At 30.4% G+C, this 17,009-nt stretch overlaps 1 protein-coding gene across 1 annotated transcript in view; it reads left to right on the top strand.

Moving 5' to 3' along the window:
- Positions 1 to 17,009, top strand: part of LOC143191711 (UNC93-like protein) — a 211,625-nt gene that overhangs the window by 49,875 nt on the left and 144,741 nt on the right. The window lies entirely within an intron of this gene.

The raw sequence follows: 17,009 nt of genomic DNA, 5'->3' as shown, positions 1-17,009 counted from the left end.
ATATTTTCAATAAATGCCTATTTAAGTGAACAAAACATTACCGAAATATTTGCAAACACCTAATAGATATTAAGTTGTATATCGAATAAGGAGAATCTTAAAAGAAAATCTTATTTTTAAAATTAATAAATATGTAATGAAAGCAGTTTACCTTAATTAAATTACAATTACCATTAACTAACCATAACGTTGTTAACCTACAGGGATTAGACAGCCATTAACAGATTTAAATAAAGAGTACAAGGCTGAGCAACATGCAGATCTAATTATATACATATGCATGCCACATCTTCAACTAGGCAATATAAAAATGTTCCACCGCGCTTTACTTTTACTTCTTCGTTTGCTTGGATTCAGCCGACGATAATTGTTTACATTTTTCCTTAAGTGATTTAACAGCTGAAAGGCTGGAAAATTGTTCTTGCATAAGTTTCTTTTTTAATGTCGTTAGTCAGCATCAACAGTAATTCAATAATAATACATTTTACACTTTTAATTTCGAATTCTATGCCCGTTAAATTACTTTGTATTTAAAAAATGTGGTTAAGCTATGTAATGCAATTAGCGGTATGTACTAGACGATTGAAATGCTATTATATCGTGAGACTATTAATATTTTATTACTATATTGAAGCCTTACACAGCAAATAAAATAACAATATAAAAAAATTATAAACAACCTAATGCTACATTATTAGTTCTGATATAATGATCAATTGATATTAATAGACATCTTGCATTAATTAAAATAAATTTAATAGATGTGACGATGGAGATGTAACTCTTTTTTCTTATACTTTAAACTCTCATTTTTACCAACCAAGGGTTTTATCTACACATGAGATAGAAATTACGGTCCTTAGCATTAAGCTTACCGACTGGAGACTCAATATAACGTTAACCTATATGTAACGAAAACAGCTTTATTATCTATTAATTTATTTGGGTAGCATATTATTCAAGGCATTATCGGCGAAATAATGAAACAAACAATCTTGCACATTTTTTAAGTTTCATTGGCTAGCGCTAATGCCTCCAAACTATATACAAATAATATTATAGCGTATTTTATGACATAGTATATAAATAATTTATGCATAAAAAATAAATATCCATCATGTCATTCATAAAATGAAGCTGAAATTTGGTTAAAAATGCATTACTCTTAAGCAAGCAGTACTATAAACAATAGTGTCGATACACTTGAATACAACAGAAAAGAGGTCAGTTGATAATATAACTCATGCTATATAATATCAAGAAATGTAGCTTTAATCATGCCAGACTAATATATATATATATATATATATATATATATATATATATATATATATATATATATACTAGCGACCCGCCCCGGCTTCGCATGGGTGCAATGCTGATACTAAATTAAATACACTACAGAAAAAATATGAACGTTGTATATAAAAACATAGCGGCCCGCTACGACTTTGCACGGGCATAAAATATATATGCCTATGTCACTCAATGAAAACATGATTAAAATCGATCCAGTATTTTTGGTTCATTCATTACTGCCCTTGGCCTGCACGCATTAAATTTGGAGTAAAACAATTCCTCTTCCCCTATACTTACTATGAAGATTTCCTGCTATCTTTGGAATATCTAAATTCATACAATTTTTATTACATTACACATATTTAAACGCAAATTTTAAATTTGTAATATCTCCGAAAATATTTGTTTAATTTACATGCTGTAAGGAACCATATTGATCTATATTAATTGCACACTGTATTTAAGGTACTTAATTCGATAAGGATTAATGCCGTATTGCTTAAAATAGCTTCGTAAATAAGCCATTTTCTCACGTAAAAAGTAAACAATAAAAATGGTTAATGTGGGTTATCCCTAAAAGATAAACATATACCATCGCGGACTTTTTTGTAGACCTGTTTATAGTGTACAATACTGTAGTACATTAATTTGATCTAACTCGTAGGGTTAGGCAGCGTTTTTGCTAATTGCTAAATAAGCCTAAAAAAATAGGTTAATTTACGACATCACGTTAGAAACCTCTAAAATTAGCAATGTTGTCTTAGTATATTATGCATGTATTATACATATAAACCTTCCTCTTGAATCACTCTATCTATTGAAAAAACCGCATCAAAATCCGTTGTGTAGTTTTAAAGATTTAAGCGCATATAGGGATATAGGGACAGAAAAGGCGACATTGTTTTATACTATGTAGTGATATATATATATATATATATATATATATATATATATATATATATATATATATATATATATATATAGATATATAAATATATATTTACATATACCCCAGTCTTTAGAAATATATATATTTCCCAGTCGCCAGAAACTAGAAATTTGTGAACTGCATACACCGCTTGGATAGAATTGAAGAAAGATGGAAAAGGAATGCTGATATTAAGGATTATAATTAAATGAGGTTATTCGGCAATATATAACTTGTATCCATTAGTCAGACCATCATAACAAAGACAGGTCAAACATCTAACAAGAAAATGATATCATTTTTGTGGGAGTTAGCGGAAAGCATTATCACATAAAAGTAATATAAATTATCACATTTAGATGATAAAAAAAAGGATCTGGCCGTTCGTTAAATAATACACCAGTTTATTAATATCCACCCAAATTCTTTCGTTTAAACTGATTTTATTTACGAGATCAAGTCCCTGCAGTATAATCCAAAATAGTGGCATAAAAAATAGAATTGTTTTCCTTCAAGTAATTAGCGTTTCATTTATTATGCTTGATAGTTTCTGGACTAACCTTGTATCTTTATTAAACCGATTGATATTTTGACTTAATTCAATTACAGCCGCTAATGGATAATCAGATTTGTTATTGTCAGGATTTTTCGAGAATTGTTGACATTGTATTATTTCAAACAATCATTAACTAACATTACTTAATGGTTTTACTTTGTACTTATTTAATTATATGTACAATTAAAAATACAATAGATAACTAAATTAAGAATTTCAACTGTTAACAATTGTACTAAAATTTAACCGAATATTTCGGAATATTTAATTTCACGCAGATTCTTGATAGCTTTAAAGGTAATTAATTCTCAGAAGCTTTCAACATTACATTTATACTATTTTTTATATATTCTATTTTTTTAACCAGTAAAAATATCAAAACCAGCATATATAGGCTGTATCATGTGTCAAAATTTGACTAAACGTTTAATAGGCTCCAGCTTTTCTTTAAAGTTAAAGCCCCGTTACTGTTGCGTCTTTATATGTAAAAACGCTTTTATTATATATGATTTACACGTCGATAGGCAATATTTCTTTCTTCGATGGGTAAGATAGTTCCGGATGTCCTCGACGTAATTAGTTGTAATATTTGACATTTATAAAAAGTCAGGTTAAATTTAGAATCTAAGCGGAAAAACAGTAAGCATTAAAAAATAGAACAAGAATGTAAACATTTAAGGTAAGTTATGTAGTCTATGCAAATAAAAATAAGTGAAAAAAGTCCATAAATAGTTCAAAACATAGTTTATTATTTGATGAACCGAAATCGCGGGTTAAACGCCCCAACAGTTACTTTATTTAAATTTCTCTCTAAAATCGAAAATAAATCAACTTTCCTGTAGCCACAAATAATTCCACAGAAATAATTCCTTCATCATTTTCTTCATTTCAAAAATATTTTCGCATATCATAGTTGAATGAGGTTCAGTAACTTTTAGGTTACAATCCTATTATCCGATTAAAAATATATATACACTGAAAATAATGAGAATGCGAGATTACTTAAAGTTAATTGCAAAATTCCTCACACCCATACTTTTGTGGTAGGTCCTTATTCAGTGAGTTATACCTCAAAACACTATACTATACACCGAATTTCTCTAACAAAACTAACATGAACCAAGTTTCAATTGAAAATTAATCTATTGTTGAGAATACATATTAAGTGTCAATGTAAACAATTCCAAACCAAAGACTAGCCAAAGTGTTAAGATGCATAGATTTAATTCTACATTCAATAAAATTCATCAGCACGAATTAAAGAAAGATCATTATTCACATTGACACTGAAGCGAACTGTCATGGCCATGCATTTGGGTCAACAAAATGCAATATATTACGAGCTGTTCAGACCGATAGTTACTACAAATGCCTACCAACGTCAACTGAACAGATTATGCGTATAATAGAGGATACATTAAAACTCACCGTGGTCCAGTAGATTGACTATACTGCGCTGGCGTGCGTCTTCCCAGTGTTAGAAATATTAGAATATTCTCAGTATTGCTTGGAACGTCATAAGTAGGGCTATGTCTTATCTATAACCAAACTTCTGATATCGGCATAGTCTTAGAGGCGTAAGATATACTCTGTATTAGTTATTAAAATAAAGGCTAACGTTCATAAGTTTTATATTAAGCTATATATATAATATATATGTATATATAGTAAAAATGACTTAAAAAAACAGTTAGAACATGACATTAATTTACGAAACGTTTTAGAGTAGGTACAAAGAAAAATACAGCATAATAATAATTTTTTATATTATATTCATTTATATATTTTAAAATTTAATATCAATTTTAAATTATACATTAGAAGATATAAAACAATGAACCTTAACTATGCCATAAACTATTTACTAAATTACGATATGTTTGAATATACAATAATACAAACGTATTATATATAAATAAAATTTTATAACAACTTTTTTGTAGATACAGTCCTTTATACTTCTCACACTAATTACTAATTAATTACAATACAATTAAAGTTACAATAAAAAATTTTTCCAAATAAAGACAAGGTTAATATATTTCATGGAAAAAGGGCTTAACGTCTAAAAAACACCACCATAATTAATGAAATCAAGGACTCAAGTACCTAAAAACTCAATGATGTTAATATTTTGTGTTTTATTTTAGTATATATATAATTTTCAACTATTTTCTTTCATTTCTGCTTAGGTCTGCTTTTCTCTTCTTTAATATTTTGGCAGATTACTTTTCCTTATCAATTAATCATAGAGCTGTAGCAAGTACAATCATTCTCTAAATTACTACCTTTTCGGTATGCAATATTTTCTTGCACTTCTGCAAAGCCTATAAACTGGACGATTAATTGAAATTACTTAAATATATGTGAGAATAGAGAGTGGGCAGGTGGTTTTTATAATAAAACTACTGGATTCTATTACGGTTTATTCGATAAGCCAGCTCAGAAGATCATTCAATTGTCCTTTAATTAGGATTCTTCCTTCTTCGTCTGGTCATAGTCGTACCGAGACTGCCCTGATTTGGCGGTAGCTCAACATTATAAGGTGTGGGGACGGGATCTCCATATTTCTTGGAATATTCAAAGGAGGTCGCATCCCAACTGCTTACGGCCAATAAACGGCGTATGCTTCAAAATTCAATTGTCGATTATTATTCTGGGATTTATATTGGCTACTTGTATTTGCTTCAGCATTGAGTCTTATAACATTCTTAACAACAAAAACTTATATAGACAGACTCAAATAAATTTGTTGCCTGTAACCCTCCTTGACTTATCGTACCCTACCTAAAATTCTTTCGTAAGATAATAATCATATCGATAGTTTTATAGAAAATACTACCTTGATAATAACCTCTTATAGAGTGGTATATAAGCTTCTTGGCTTCTTATTTTCTAAGAAATTCTTTAAGCGCAATTTTTTTATCGCCCTGTGGCTTCCAACTTTCAAAGCCTTACAAATTCTTAAAATTAAATTAGATTATATAACATCTCTATTATGGATCCGACAAAGATGCTGCTAAAATTCAGTAAGTAAAAGTATGTATACTAAAGAATACTAAAATCATTAAATTGGAGATGCAGAGATTAAATTGCAGATTGTTATCGGTTTTAGTTGCGCAGCAAGCTCATGGTGAAATATTTCTTTCCCTTGCTATTAAGTACGTCATATTGCAAACTTGACATATTAATTTACGTTCACTGCCAAATTTAAGTCATTTAATGAATTTATCCTATTTGTAACAACTGAAACTATACCTACCTTTGACTCTATATTTGTAATCCCGTTAAAACGTTCAAATGTTAAACTAAAAGGCCTTCTTTTAAAGTCAAAAGGAACATCACAATATAACTTTAAAAATGCCATATCAAACGCTTTAATAGTTAAACAGATAAATACCCAACGTTTAATCAAATCAATACGGTATATCGCCATTTCTTTTGAGAAAAGCTTGGCTTGCAATACCATGCAGTGCCAAATGTAAGGGCAAGACTATATATTGTATTAAATACTAAAGAACGTATCTACTCTATTTTTTGTTAATTTTAATGTCAGGAAGTCTTTTTTTCTAAAATAAAATACGACCTTATAAGAAATAACCTAACAGTAAATTTGGCTACATCGACTTTTAGCATTCAGGCTTGCGGCGAGTAAATTGCGCCAACGAACATACGCATAGTTCCGAAACTACCAGAATCCACGGACCACGATGATTTTTAATGTATACTGTATAATAGTGATATATTGTTGAAAATAAGACTAGCGATATCAAGTAACAGACGCAAAATCATCCTCTTGAATAACAACGCTGAGCCGCACTTTTCAAGACTTGTAAAGAAAACACAGTTGAATCTCGAATGGAAAGTTTTGCCGCACCCATCGTACTCACCAGATATCTCTCCTCTGGTTGTTACTTGTTCAGATCAATGCAGCATGGCTTGGCTGGCACACAATTTCGAAATGCCAAGGGAGTTCGAGGATGAAGCAGTAATAGGATCGCTGTTAAACTAACACCGCTGTTTCGAAACGATATATAAGTGGGAAAAAGTTGCATTGTACCTGTTTTTCTCACTAATATTCTTATAATATCTAACAATCAATACTAAAATTATAATATCAAACTGGGAATTAAGCCGCTTTATAATTCAGGCGAAGTTGATATACAATCATATAAAAAAAGCGAATTGTACGTAATTTACATAAAACGGCGATTTTAAAAATACATAATTTTCTGGGAATCATTTATATCTGCAATCGTGATTCGCAATTTCGACGCATAAAGATCTGTAAAAGAAATTACGGCGCATACTTAGACCGAATTGTTCACGACAAGCAATAAAAATAAATTCACTATTTCGTAACCCTCAATTAGTGTCACGTCGATTGTAAATGGATCGTGTAGAAACCGAGTTAAAAAATTGTTTCGACCGCAGATCGGTTCTAGCGCAACATCATTTTTGCTTATTACGACCGTGATCGTGAGATTATACTGATATATTTACGCAATTTAAATACAAAAATATGATTTATTGTCAATTATTATTCTACGGCTACCACTAAGCTGATAATTTTGTGTTAAAATTTTATTATTGGCGGTATTTTGTACGAAAAGATTTTAAAAAACTATTCTAAATAACAAATTTAGTATGTTATGTTATAAAATTAAATAATACGTTTTTTCTTATCTCATTTATAATAAGTCAGACCTATTTAATTATTCATTATTAGTAAGTTAATAATTGCCGACGACACAGTTATCATTGCAAAATCTGTTTCTCTGGCTAAAGCTGTATAAAAGTATGCTGTAAAGTAACGCTCTACAGGATCTACAAGTGGACTAGAGACTAGAAAATACAGCTTAATAGCTCCAAATGTGTCCGTGATTATTTTGCGCTTGGGCCCACTCATCACTTGATCGATTCCTCAAGCAGTATCAGCTAAACACCTCGGAATATATCTCGATGGTAGGTTAAAATGGAAACATCATGCAGAACAAAAATCACAGTAGATTAGACTCAGAGCCAAACAACTTTACTGATTAGTCGGAAGATACTCTTAACGTGGCCTAAAATCAAATATATTGGTTTACCAGTCAATCATAAAGCCAATTTGAACATATGGGGTGCAAATATGGGGTTGCACTAAAACATCAAACCAGCTAGTATCCAACGCAACCAAAACAAAGTTTTACGATTAAGTGATCCAAGATTTCGCCTTAAAATACTGGACAACTACTGGGCAACACGCAGGATATCAGAAGACTAAAAAAGCGAACCAAACCACACTTGAACTTGTGTAGTATTGTTAAGTTTAGCTTAAGTTGATTGGTTTTATTTTAATTTTGGAAATACATACTGATGTATTAATCCCGTATGCGCCTCTCTTGTGTATTAATGCAAGGACAACAGAACAGCAGTAATGAATTAATTTATAAATTAAGCTTGTACTGAGTAATATATATATATATATATATATATATATATATATATATATATATATATATATATATATATATACTTACGAATTTGCCTGCTTTTCGATTATACAAGAATTCTATTGTTCTTGATTCTTGATTAATTCTCGATACCTCTTAGATTTTTGGTCTTCTTGATGTTTATGGTCCTCTACCAGGTCTAACTTCTGACACGTTTCGTTTGACCTCGGTACTTGAACCCCCATTATTCGAAACACACACAAAAAATTCAATTTTAAACGATTTCTTTAAATATAAATAATTAAATTGAATCGCAACATACTGTCTGCCTAGAACCATTAGGTTCAAAAAATAATAATAGCACAAATAATAGGAACATTTATAATTTTCCTAAAATTAAAACTACACAATTTTCTTAAACATATTTAAGTATGATTGCGTCGCAACATCAATTATTAGCAAATGTTACTACATCCCATAACATGAAGGTCTAACGTACCTAATATTTAATAATAAGGTGATGTCTAGGTTAAGTGAAAGAAATATCATTAGCGTTCACTGGAATAAATCAGATTCATTAACGCAATGATTACAAATTAATGGTTAATTTAAATAATGTGTTACTAACGTGTATAAATTTAATTTATTAGGGGATCAACTGTTCAGTCAGTGAAAATAAAGTAGTAGTAAATAAACTAAGGTTTTTAATAAGGATTTGCAATCAAAATAAGCAGGAGTGGCTATGGTGGTCTCTAGCTTCATATCTAGACTCTATAAAGCATAGATATGAAGTATATATAGATGAAATATTAGCTTCTTGGATGGAATCTATAAATAAAATAAAAATAAAATGTAAATCTGCTATAAACTCCATATAAATTAAATTCTGAATTCGGAAAGATATTGAAGCTATTTCAGTTAGGTTATCATATTTAAGCAAGTGCCTGTCACAATTGATCAGCCGAGAAGGCACAGGCTCATGATTCCTTGAATAATTAAAGTTTGAAAATCGTGGAAAGGATGATGACGTACGATAAAGTTAGTGTTATTGATTTCTTCGTTGATATTGTTTTGGTATTTGTATTTGTATTTGTAACTATAAGTTTTCTCTCGATGTTTGTTCATATGGAATAGTTAAAATCTGGTTTTCACCACACAAATCCACAAAATGATTTTGAATGACCGTAAATTGAAACTGAAGGAAATAGCAGACACTCAAAGATATCAATTGAACGTGTACATCCTATCATTCACGAATATTTGGATATGAGAAAGCTCTCTGCAAAGTGGGTGCCGCGCGAACTCATTTTTTACCAAAAACAACGACGAATTGATGATTCAGAGCAGTATTTGAATCGTTATAAACCCGAGTTTTTGCGTCGATATGTGACAATGGATGAAACATGGCTCCACCATTTCACTCCGAAGGCCAATCAACAGTCATCCGAGTGGACTGCACACGATGAACCCTCTCCAAAGCGTGGGAAAACGCAACAGTCAGCTGGCAAGGTTATGGCGTCAGTATTTTGGGATGCGCATGGAATAATTTTCCGTGGCTACCTTGAAAACGCAGTATCATCGACAGCGACTATTGCATAGCGTTATTGGACCGTTTGAAGGACGAAATCGCTGGAAAACGGCCGTATTTCAAAAAAAAAAGAAACTGCTACTTCACCAAGACAATGCACCTTATCACAAGTCAGTAAAGACGATGAAGAACGAATTGCTTCCTCATCTACCGTATTCTTCAGATCTGGCCCTCAGCGACTATTTCCTGCTCTCAGATCTCAAGACGATGCTCGCTGGCAAGAAATTTTCGTCGAATGAAGAGGTGATCGCCGAAACTGAGACCTATTTTGAAGCAAAGGACAAATCGTACTACAAAAATGGTATCGAAAAGTTGGAGGGTCACTATAATCAGTGTATCACCCTTGAAGGAAATTATGTTGAATAAAAAAAAACTAATTTTGCCAAAAAAAGTGTTTAACTATGGTAACTTTCCAATTAACCTGTTATTTAGTCAATAAACAAGGATCCGACCTAATTAAGTAATTCAACTCATACGGTACTGTTGCCAATGTTGATACGTTAAGTAGTTCGATCGAATAATACCAACACTCTAATAGCACTAATAATAAAACATATACAAAATTAAGAGATTATGAATTTATGTACGTAGTACATATATATTTTTTAATAATTACATCCTTTGCTATCTATCTATGTTCTTTTAGATAATTCCATGAATTATAATGTTCTTAGATTACTTTTTTCGGCCCATTCAATTTCCTCTTCTTGCTTTTTCTCTTTCTATCTCTGTTTCTTTTGAAATTTCGGGTATATTTTAAACACATTAAACTACGAAAAATAATTGAGTTTATAAAATAGAAGTAAGAACGTAAAATGAGAAATCACACAAAGAAACATGTACAATAAAATTCAAAATATAACTATTGGAACCTTTTTTATTTTAATTATATATTAAAATTGGAAACATTAAATTACACCTATAATTACATTATCTAGTTTTATTGAAAAAAAAAAGGAATAGCTTATAAACAATAACTATAGCTATCTATGAGAAATCTTGAAATAACGAACAATTAGAAATAACTCAATTAACTTTTTTAATATACATATAACGCCAGTTTCAAGTTCATTATAAATGACATTCAAATTAAAATGTAAATAAACACACTTTTAAAGTCATCATTTTTTATAAATACGATTTTAATTGCATCATATCTTCAGCAAAAAACCTTGAATCATATCTAAAATAGGAACAAATTAACGAACTAACAAATGTCTAGGTCAAGAGAAAGAATAATCTTCATAAACTCGAGCAGATTAGCAAAAATTAATGATTAAACAAACATGATGCGTTTCGAAATTTACGAGTATCTGGGCCAATGCTATCGATAATATATAGTTAATTTATATATTTTAACATTGCTCAATTATTGTTTGAAAAGGAAAATAAATCTACAGAGAAAAATGGTAATATTAAATTGCAGGATTATGTTATGAATCCATAATGAACTTTGGTTTTTATGTTATTATGTTAGGTGCTTGTGTATATTTCGATCAACGATATCTATTTGTAAGATGTAAATGCGAGGTATTAACGTAAATTAGCGCTAAACAACCGCACCTAACTGTTAAATTAGTTTTAAAATTTATTTATATAAAATATCGTGGATCCTGGATAAGGCCAAAATTACATGTTCGACATTCATTAGTTTTCTCAGTTGATTTGAAGATATCTTCTGTCTAAACTCGTTTTACACTTTTAGAAGCTTATGGTGTATGCCATATCCTAAATATCAGTTTTGGTTTTAACCATTTAAAAGTGGTCATTTGTATGTCACTGACACGGATTCGAAAAAAGTGTCAAGGCATTTAATTACAAAACAAAAAGGAGAAAGAATTGTTGTCAGACGCCAAAAATGCCATTTTAAACTATTTGAAAGCAGCGGTATCGTTGCTTGAGAGGAAAAAAGGCGAAGCGTGCTGTGAGTGGTGATAAACAGTAGATATACTATGACAAATTTGAAAGATCATCCAGGAGAGCTATCCATATCGACAAAGTAGCCGAATATACATGACCATCAATTACTGCAGCGCATTTAGTAGGACCAGCAAGGTGTTAAGAGCTGCTAAAACTGTTATTGCAGATATATACTGACGTCAAATGAATATTCTGAATAACCTACTGGTGACAAAAGAAACAGCAATAGCGAGTATTCTTACATGACACCGCTATGGGATTACATACAAGACTTAAGAGGTGTTGCATCTCGAAAGATGGAATAAAGCGATGAATGATGGAACATATTTTAACTCATGTTGTTCATAATTTATACATCTAATATATATATTTTTAAAGAAAAAATGCGTATTATTACATGACACCGCTATGGGATTACATACGTTGCAAGACTTAAGAGGTGTTGAATCTCGAATGACGGAATAAAGCGACGAATGATGGAACATATTTTAATTTATGTTGTACATAACTTATACTAATAAATGTATTTTTAAAGAAAAAATATCATAATATAATAAGAACCTAATATAGTCTATTCAAAACAGTAGTGACGCACGTCATCATTATGTGCCTGTCGAAAGTTGTAAATTCGTTTTACAGTCATACAGCATCTTCCTTCTCATTTTATTATATATAAAAAGAGATAGAGCGCTTTTAGAGAAGTTCGAACATGTAATCGAAGCAAAATTTTTCAAAATATTAAACCGGCAAAGGTTGTTTTAACGCTCTATTATTATACATATATATATATACATATATATATATATATATATATATATATATATATATATATATATATATAGATATTGAAAATTGTTTATCTGGAAAATATCCATAAAAAGCCAAAAGATATGTAGTTATTTGAAGGATGTAGAACATCCGTTCATACATTGTTGGGTAATTTATGGTTTAAGTGGTGTAAAGATAATAACAATTTTTAAAAACATATAACAAAATAAAGGAAGGTTTATTATATTAATTTGTATATTTAGGTGAGACATGAATGTTTCAGAATGGTATATTGGGTGGTGGGAAGATGATAATAAATATAGTGTAAAGACAACAAAAGTTGATGATAAAAGGTAAACTTTGGAATAACTATGGAGTAGATTTTGTTAGTCATAACATTTATTAATTATTCATTGCAGACATATAGTTCTTCATTCTGGAATTAGTACAGAATTAGTGTATTCCTCTAAGTCCAAGGGTGATTTGTTAGAAATGACTTGTTTTTGCACTAGTTTGAAAATCAGCTTTTAAAGAACTTGGAATAACCATCAACTATTGTTATGACAATACACAATATCATAGTATATTGGCGGAGAAGATCGGAAAAAGTGTATCAACAAAGGCTGCAATTAAGGAATAGTTTAAAATACAAAAAATAAGTTTGGAAGAAACCATGTTAAAGAATGATCTACTTTAAATTGTTGCTCGGTAAATATAAATGAAACATTTAATTGCATTTAATATAATTTACTTTTTAGAAATAAGCCTGGGAATATATACATGGTAGATTAGATTGCTGAACGTTATGACCACAGAGTATTGCGTCGTCCTCCCTAACATTGGATATGGGGCACTGCAAAGAATTATTACAATAGACATTCAGGTCGAGGAGGATATTCAAACCAGAACTGTCTGGATTTATGATTCAATGCTGGCAATTATCAAGACAGGGCGATGAAACAGAAAACAACTAAAGGTCAGTATACATCTAATATACTGTAACTGTAGGAAATTGTATTATAGAGTGTGAAAACTTTATGAGCATGTATGTTATTGTTCAGAATATATATGAACGTTTGATTAAAATGTATGAGGAGAGATATAATAGTAACTGTTTTGCAGATATAGCAAATGCATTAAGGATAATTCAGTAATCAAATGTAGTTTTATCAAGAAAGTTGTATACAGATAGTAACAGAACAAACTAAGGAGAAATATAGTAATATCAGGATGACTTTACAAGGAAACCTTGCATCGAAGGAAAGAAGAACTAAGCGTAAAAGGTAAATATGACATCTAATGAAAGTAAAATACCTTACTCAGATATACAAATGTTAATTAGGTGGATTAGGCCTTCGGGGGATACAACAACGTAAAAAAAACGCGCCTAGAACTCTAACACTGTGAACTCTGTTACCTATACTAGTGTGGAAAAAAGTTCTATGCAAATATATTAAAACAACTCTAACCTATAAATTATTGTGGCTGTATAATTATTTATAGTTTTAAGTTCTTCGATAATATATGCATTAGATGTAGTATAATGTTAAAATAAATTATAATACATAACAGCTTTGTTTCATTACTTTATTTAGATTAGAATTGTGTTGTATGTCAATGTCAAAATGTATTAAAATTCAGAGTTGCTGTAGCAATATTGCTACGCTTTGACAGGTCACGTGGGTATACTGCTTTGAATTGACTACATATCTATTATTCGTGGCAATATTTGTTTATACCAAGTGGAGAACGAAATAAATTTATAACAAAAAATAAACGTGTTCCAGGTAAGTTTCAACATTCCACCACCACATATTACTATAATGTAGTTCTTCACTCACGTTTACATATATTAAAATTCATATAATGCTTCGTTAATCTTTCAATTTCTAATTCCTCATATATCAAACTTTTTGTACACTTATTCCCTTTCCATGATTTGGTGTATTTTACATTTACCTCCTTTTTGTGTCGATACCTTCCTTTATCAATTCTGTAAATTCTTCATTTGGCAACAAGATATCAGATAAAATATAAAAGCGACTAAATTACAATTCTTCTTTATTTATTAACATTGAATTTGAAACGTTAATGAATGCTTTTCTACAATGAAGTGTCTTACTTAGCTTATCTATAGAGAAGTATAAGATTTGCAGTCTGTTTTCGGTCAACTAGCTTCTGCTCAACTTCAAATTTAAACAACAACAATTTTACTTTCATTTATCACACTATTCACACCATCGTTCTTACATATACAATTTCATTTATATATAACATAAGAAATAAAGAATCCAGCATCGAACCCTGTAGCATTCCTTATGTTGTGAGCTCTCTTCATGACATATTCTTACCTAATTTGACATTGATATTATATTCCCATGCAGGTATGAAGAAAACCGCCTCAGTACTTTCGTTGTATACTGTAATATTCCTTATTATTTATTATCAAGTATTGTGATTTCTATAACTGAAATACGAATTAAAGAATTTATTATCTTTATAATTTCTTCATACTTCATTGGAGCGAGTTTTTTTCCATTGCTAATGAATTCATACAACTTTCTGAAATCCAAAATATTGCTCTCACTATCTAATTATATACCCACTGTGTCTATTGTATACAATCTTGAAACTCTAATAATAATTAGACGCATTAATTTTTTAATAAGAGGAATTACCTGAACTTGAATTTAATTACGAAAATGCTTTATAAAACATATTATATGTTGTAATATCTATTCTAGATCCCGCAACCTACAAAAGAGTTTCCAGTTATTAAATATTAGACCTATAAATTAATTTTAAACACGTTTTCTTAATTTGAAGCTTAATAATGAGTATTCCTTATAATGTATTTTATTCCAAGGATTGTCCAGGGATAGCCGCTATTTTTTCTCATGTTTCTAACAATTTACGGATTCCATCTCGTGAAAAATGTATCCCTTGACAATATATACGGATAGACCCATTTTATGATACAAGCACATGTGAGACAGGACACGAGACATGCGTCAGAACAAGTAGCAACCAGAAGAAGAAAATACGGCGGGTGTGGTAACATTTCTCTTTCCCATTAATGTTCCAAATATGTTTTCAGCAGTTTTGCAACGCGTGGTCGAGTGTGGTCATGCTAAAATATAACGTTGTGTCTTTGCCCATTGTTGATCCCTATTGATACTCGAAGTATGGCTTTAAATACTCGTCTTCAATTTTGTTTTGGCTGTCCTGCAAGCTCTTTGATCTCGATGTCTAAATTGTCACTTTTAAATCGTCAAAACCATTATTCACATTATTGAAGTTAACAGGGCATGGTTACCGTAAACTTCATAGAGCATTCGACGACCTTCAGACACCATTTTCTTCAAATTGAAGTAGAAAAGTAAAACTTCCCGCAAATGCGATTTACTCGGCATAAATTCGGACATATTCTTTCAGACTGAAAACAATTTTATAGTGAAAATGAAGTCTGTTATTCAGGCTTCAACATGAAATTGGTTACAAATGTCCCGATTCTATTAGTATGCAAATCCTTTAAGATTAATTTATGGTCCTGATACTATAGATTAATGATTAAAAGAAAGTTGAAAATTAAATTGCAATAATTTTCATGGGTTACAAAATATGCCTAAAACTTTATAGTTAGTTTCTTCATGAACCTTTAAGCAAGAAGATTCTTTGATACATACATATCCATTAAAGTATTTAAATTTTGACAGAAACTCAAAACACTTAAATTTTGTATTATTTGCCCTTTAAATTCCTACTAACGTATTCTTTTAAATAAAAATTATTTAATAAACGTCCATAGGGTCAAATTAAAATTCGAAATTCTCATTTTGAAATGTGGGTGGCCTTTTCGTAAATAACTGAGATTCTTCAGTGTTTCCATTTCCACTTCCGGGGATTTTTCCAAAGCCATATAAAATCCTTAAAAGTCGTGGGCGCCATTCTTCGTCCTACCTAATACCACCTACATATGGGGCACAAGTTACCCGCCTAGATGAACTGGTGCTAAATTAGAGAGATTTTTTCCGCTCGAGTGTAAATTGTAATAAATGCCTTTTTATAGCGGCTTTGACTAAACGTAATTTCGTTCCTTTTCTGATAACGCCAAAAAAAGAACTGGATATCCATTTTTAATAAGTCAGTGGGAGGAACTGAGAGGATAAGGGAAACTTATAGCTTTAATCTTAGTGTTTATATTTTTATTATTTTGCGGTGGCCCTTGAATGACTCGAGATGATTTGTTTCCGAAATAATTGAACTAATTAGATAATTACTTTTTATAGTTTCACATATGATATACAATCATTTTGTTGTAGTACGGTTGTAAACAAAAATTCACATTAGCATAGCAGCATTTAGGAACTCTATGTTTCAATTTTATTTATTAATGTAATCGACTAAAAGGCTTTTTAAAAGAGAGAGAAAATACTTTAACTATATTTATATTACCTTGACAATTATTAGGAAATTTTTTTGAGTTTTTCGGACTTTTGTTCATGCTTCTTGAAT

Source organism: Rhynchophorus ferrugineus, unplaced genomic scaffold (genome assembly GCF_030347505.1).
Source record: "Rhynchophorus ferrugineus isolate W39M unplaced genomic scaffold, kcgeb_rfMv2 rfM2, whole genome shotgun sequence".
Lineage (NCBI taxonomy): Eukaryota > Metazoa > Arthropoda > Insecta > Coleoptera > Curculionidae > Rhynchophorus > Rhynchophorus ferrugineus.
This window is presented reverse-complemented; position numbering and strand designations above follow the sequence as displayed.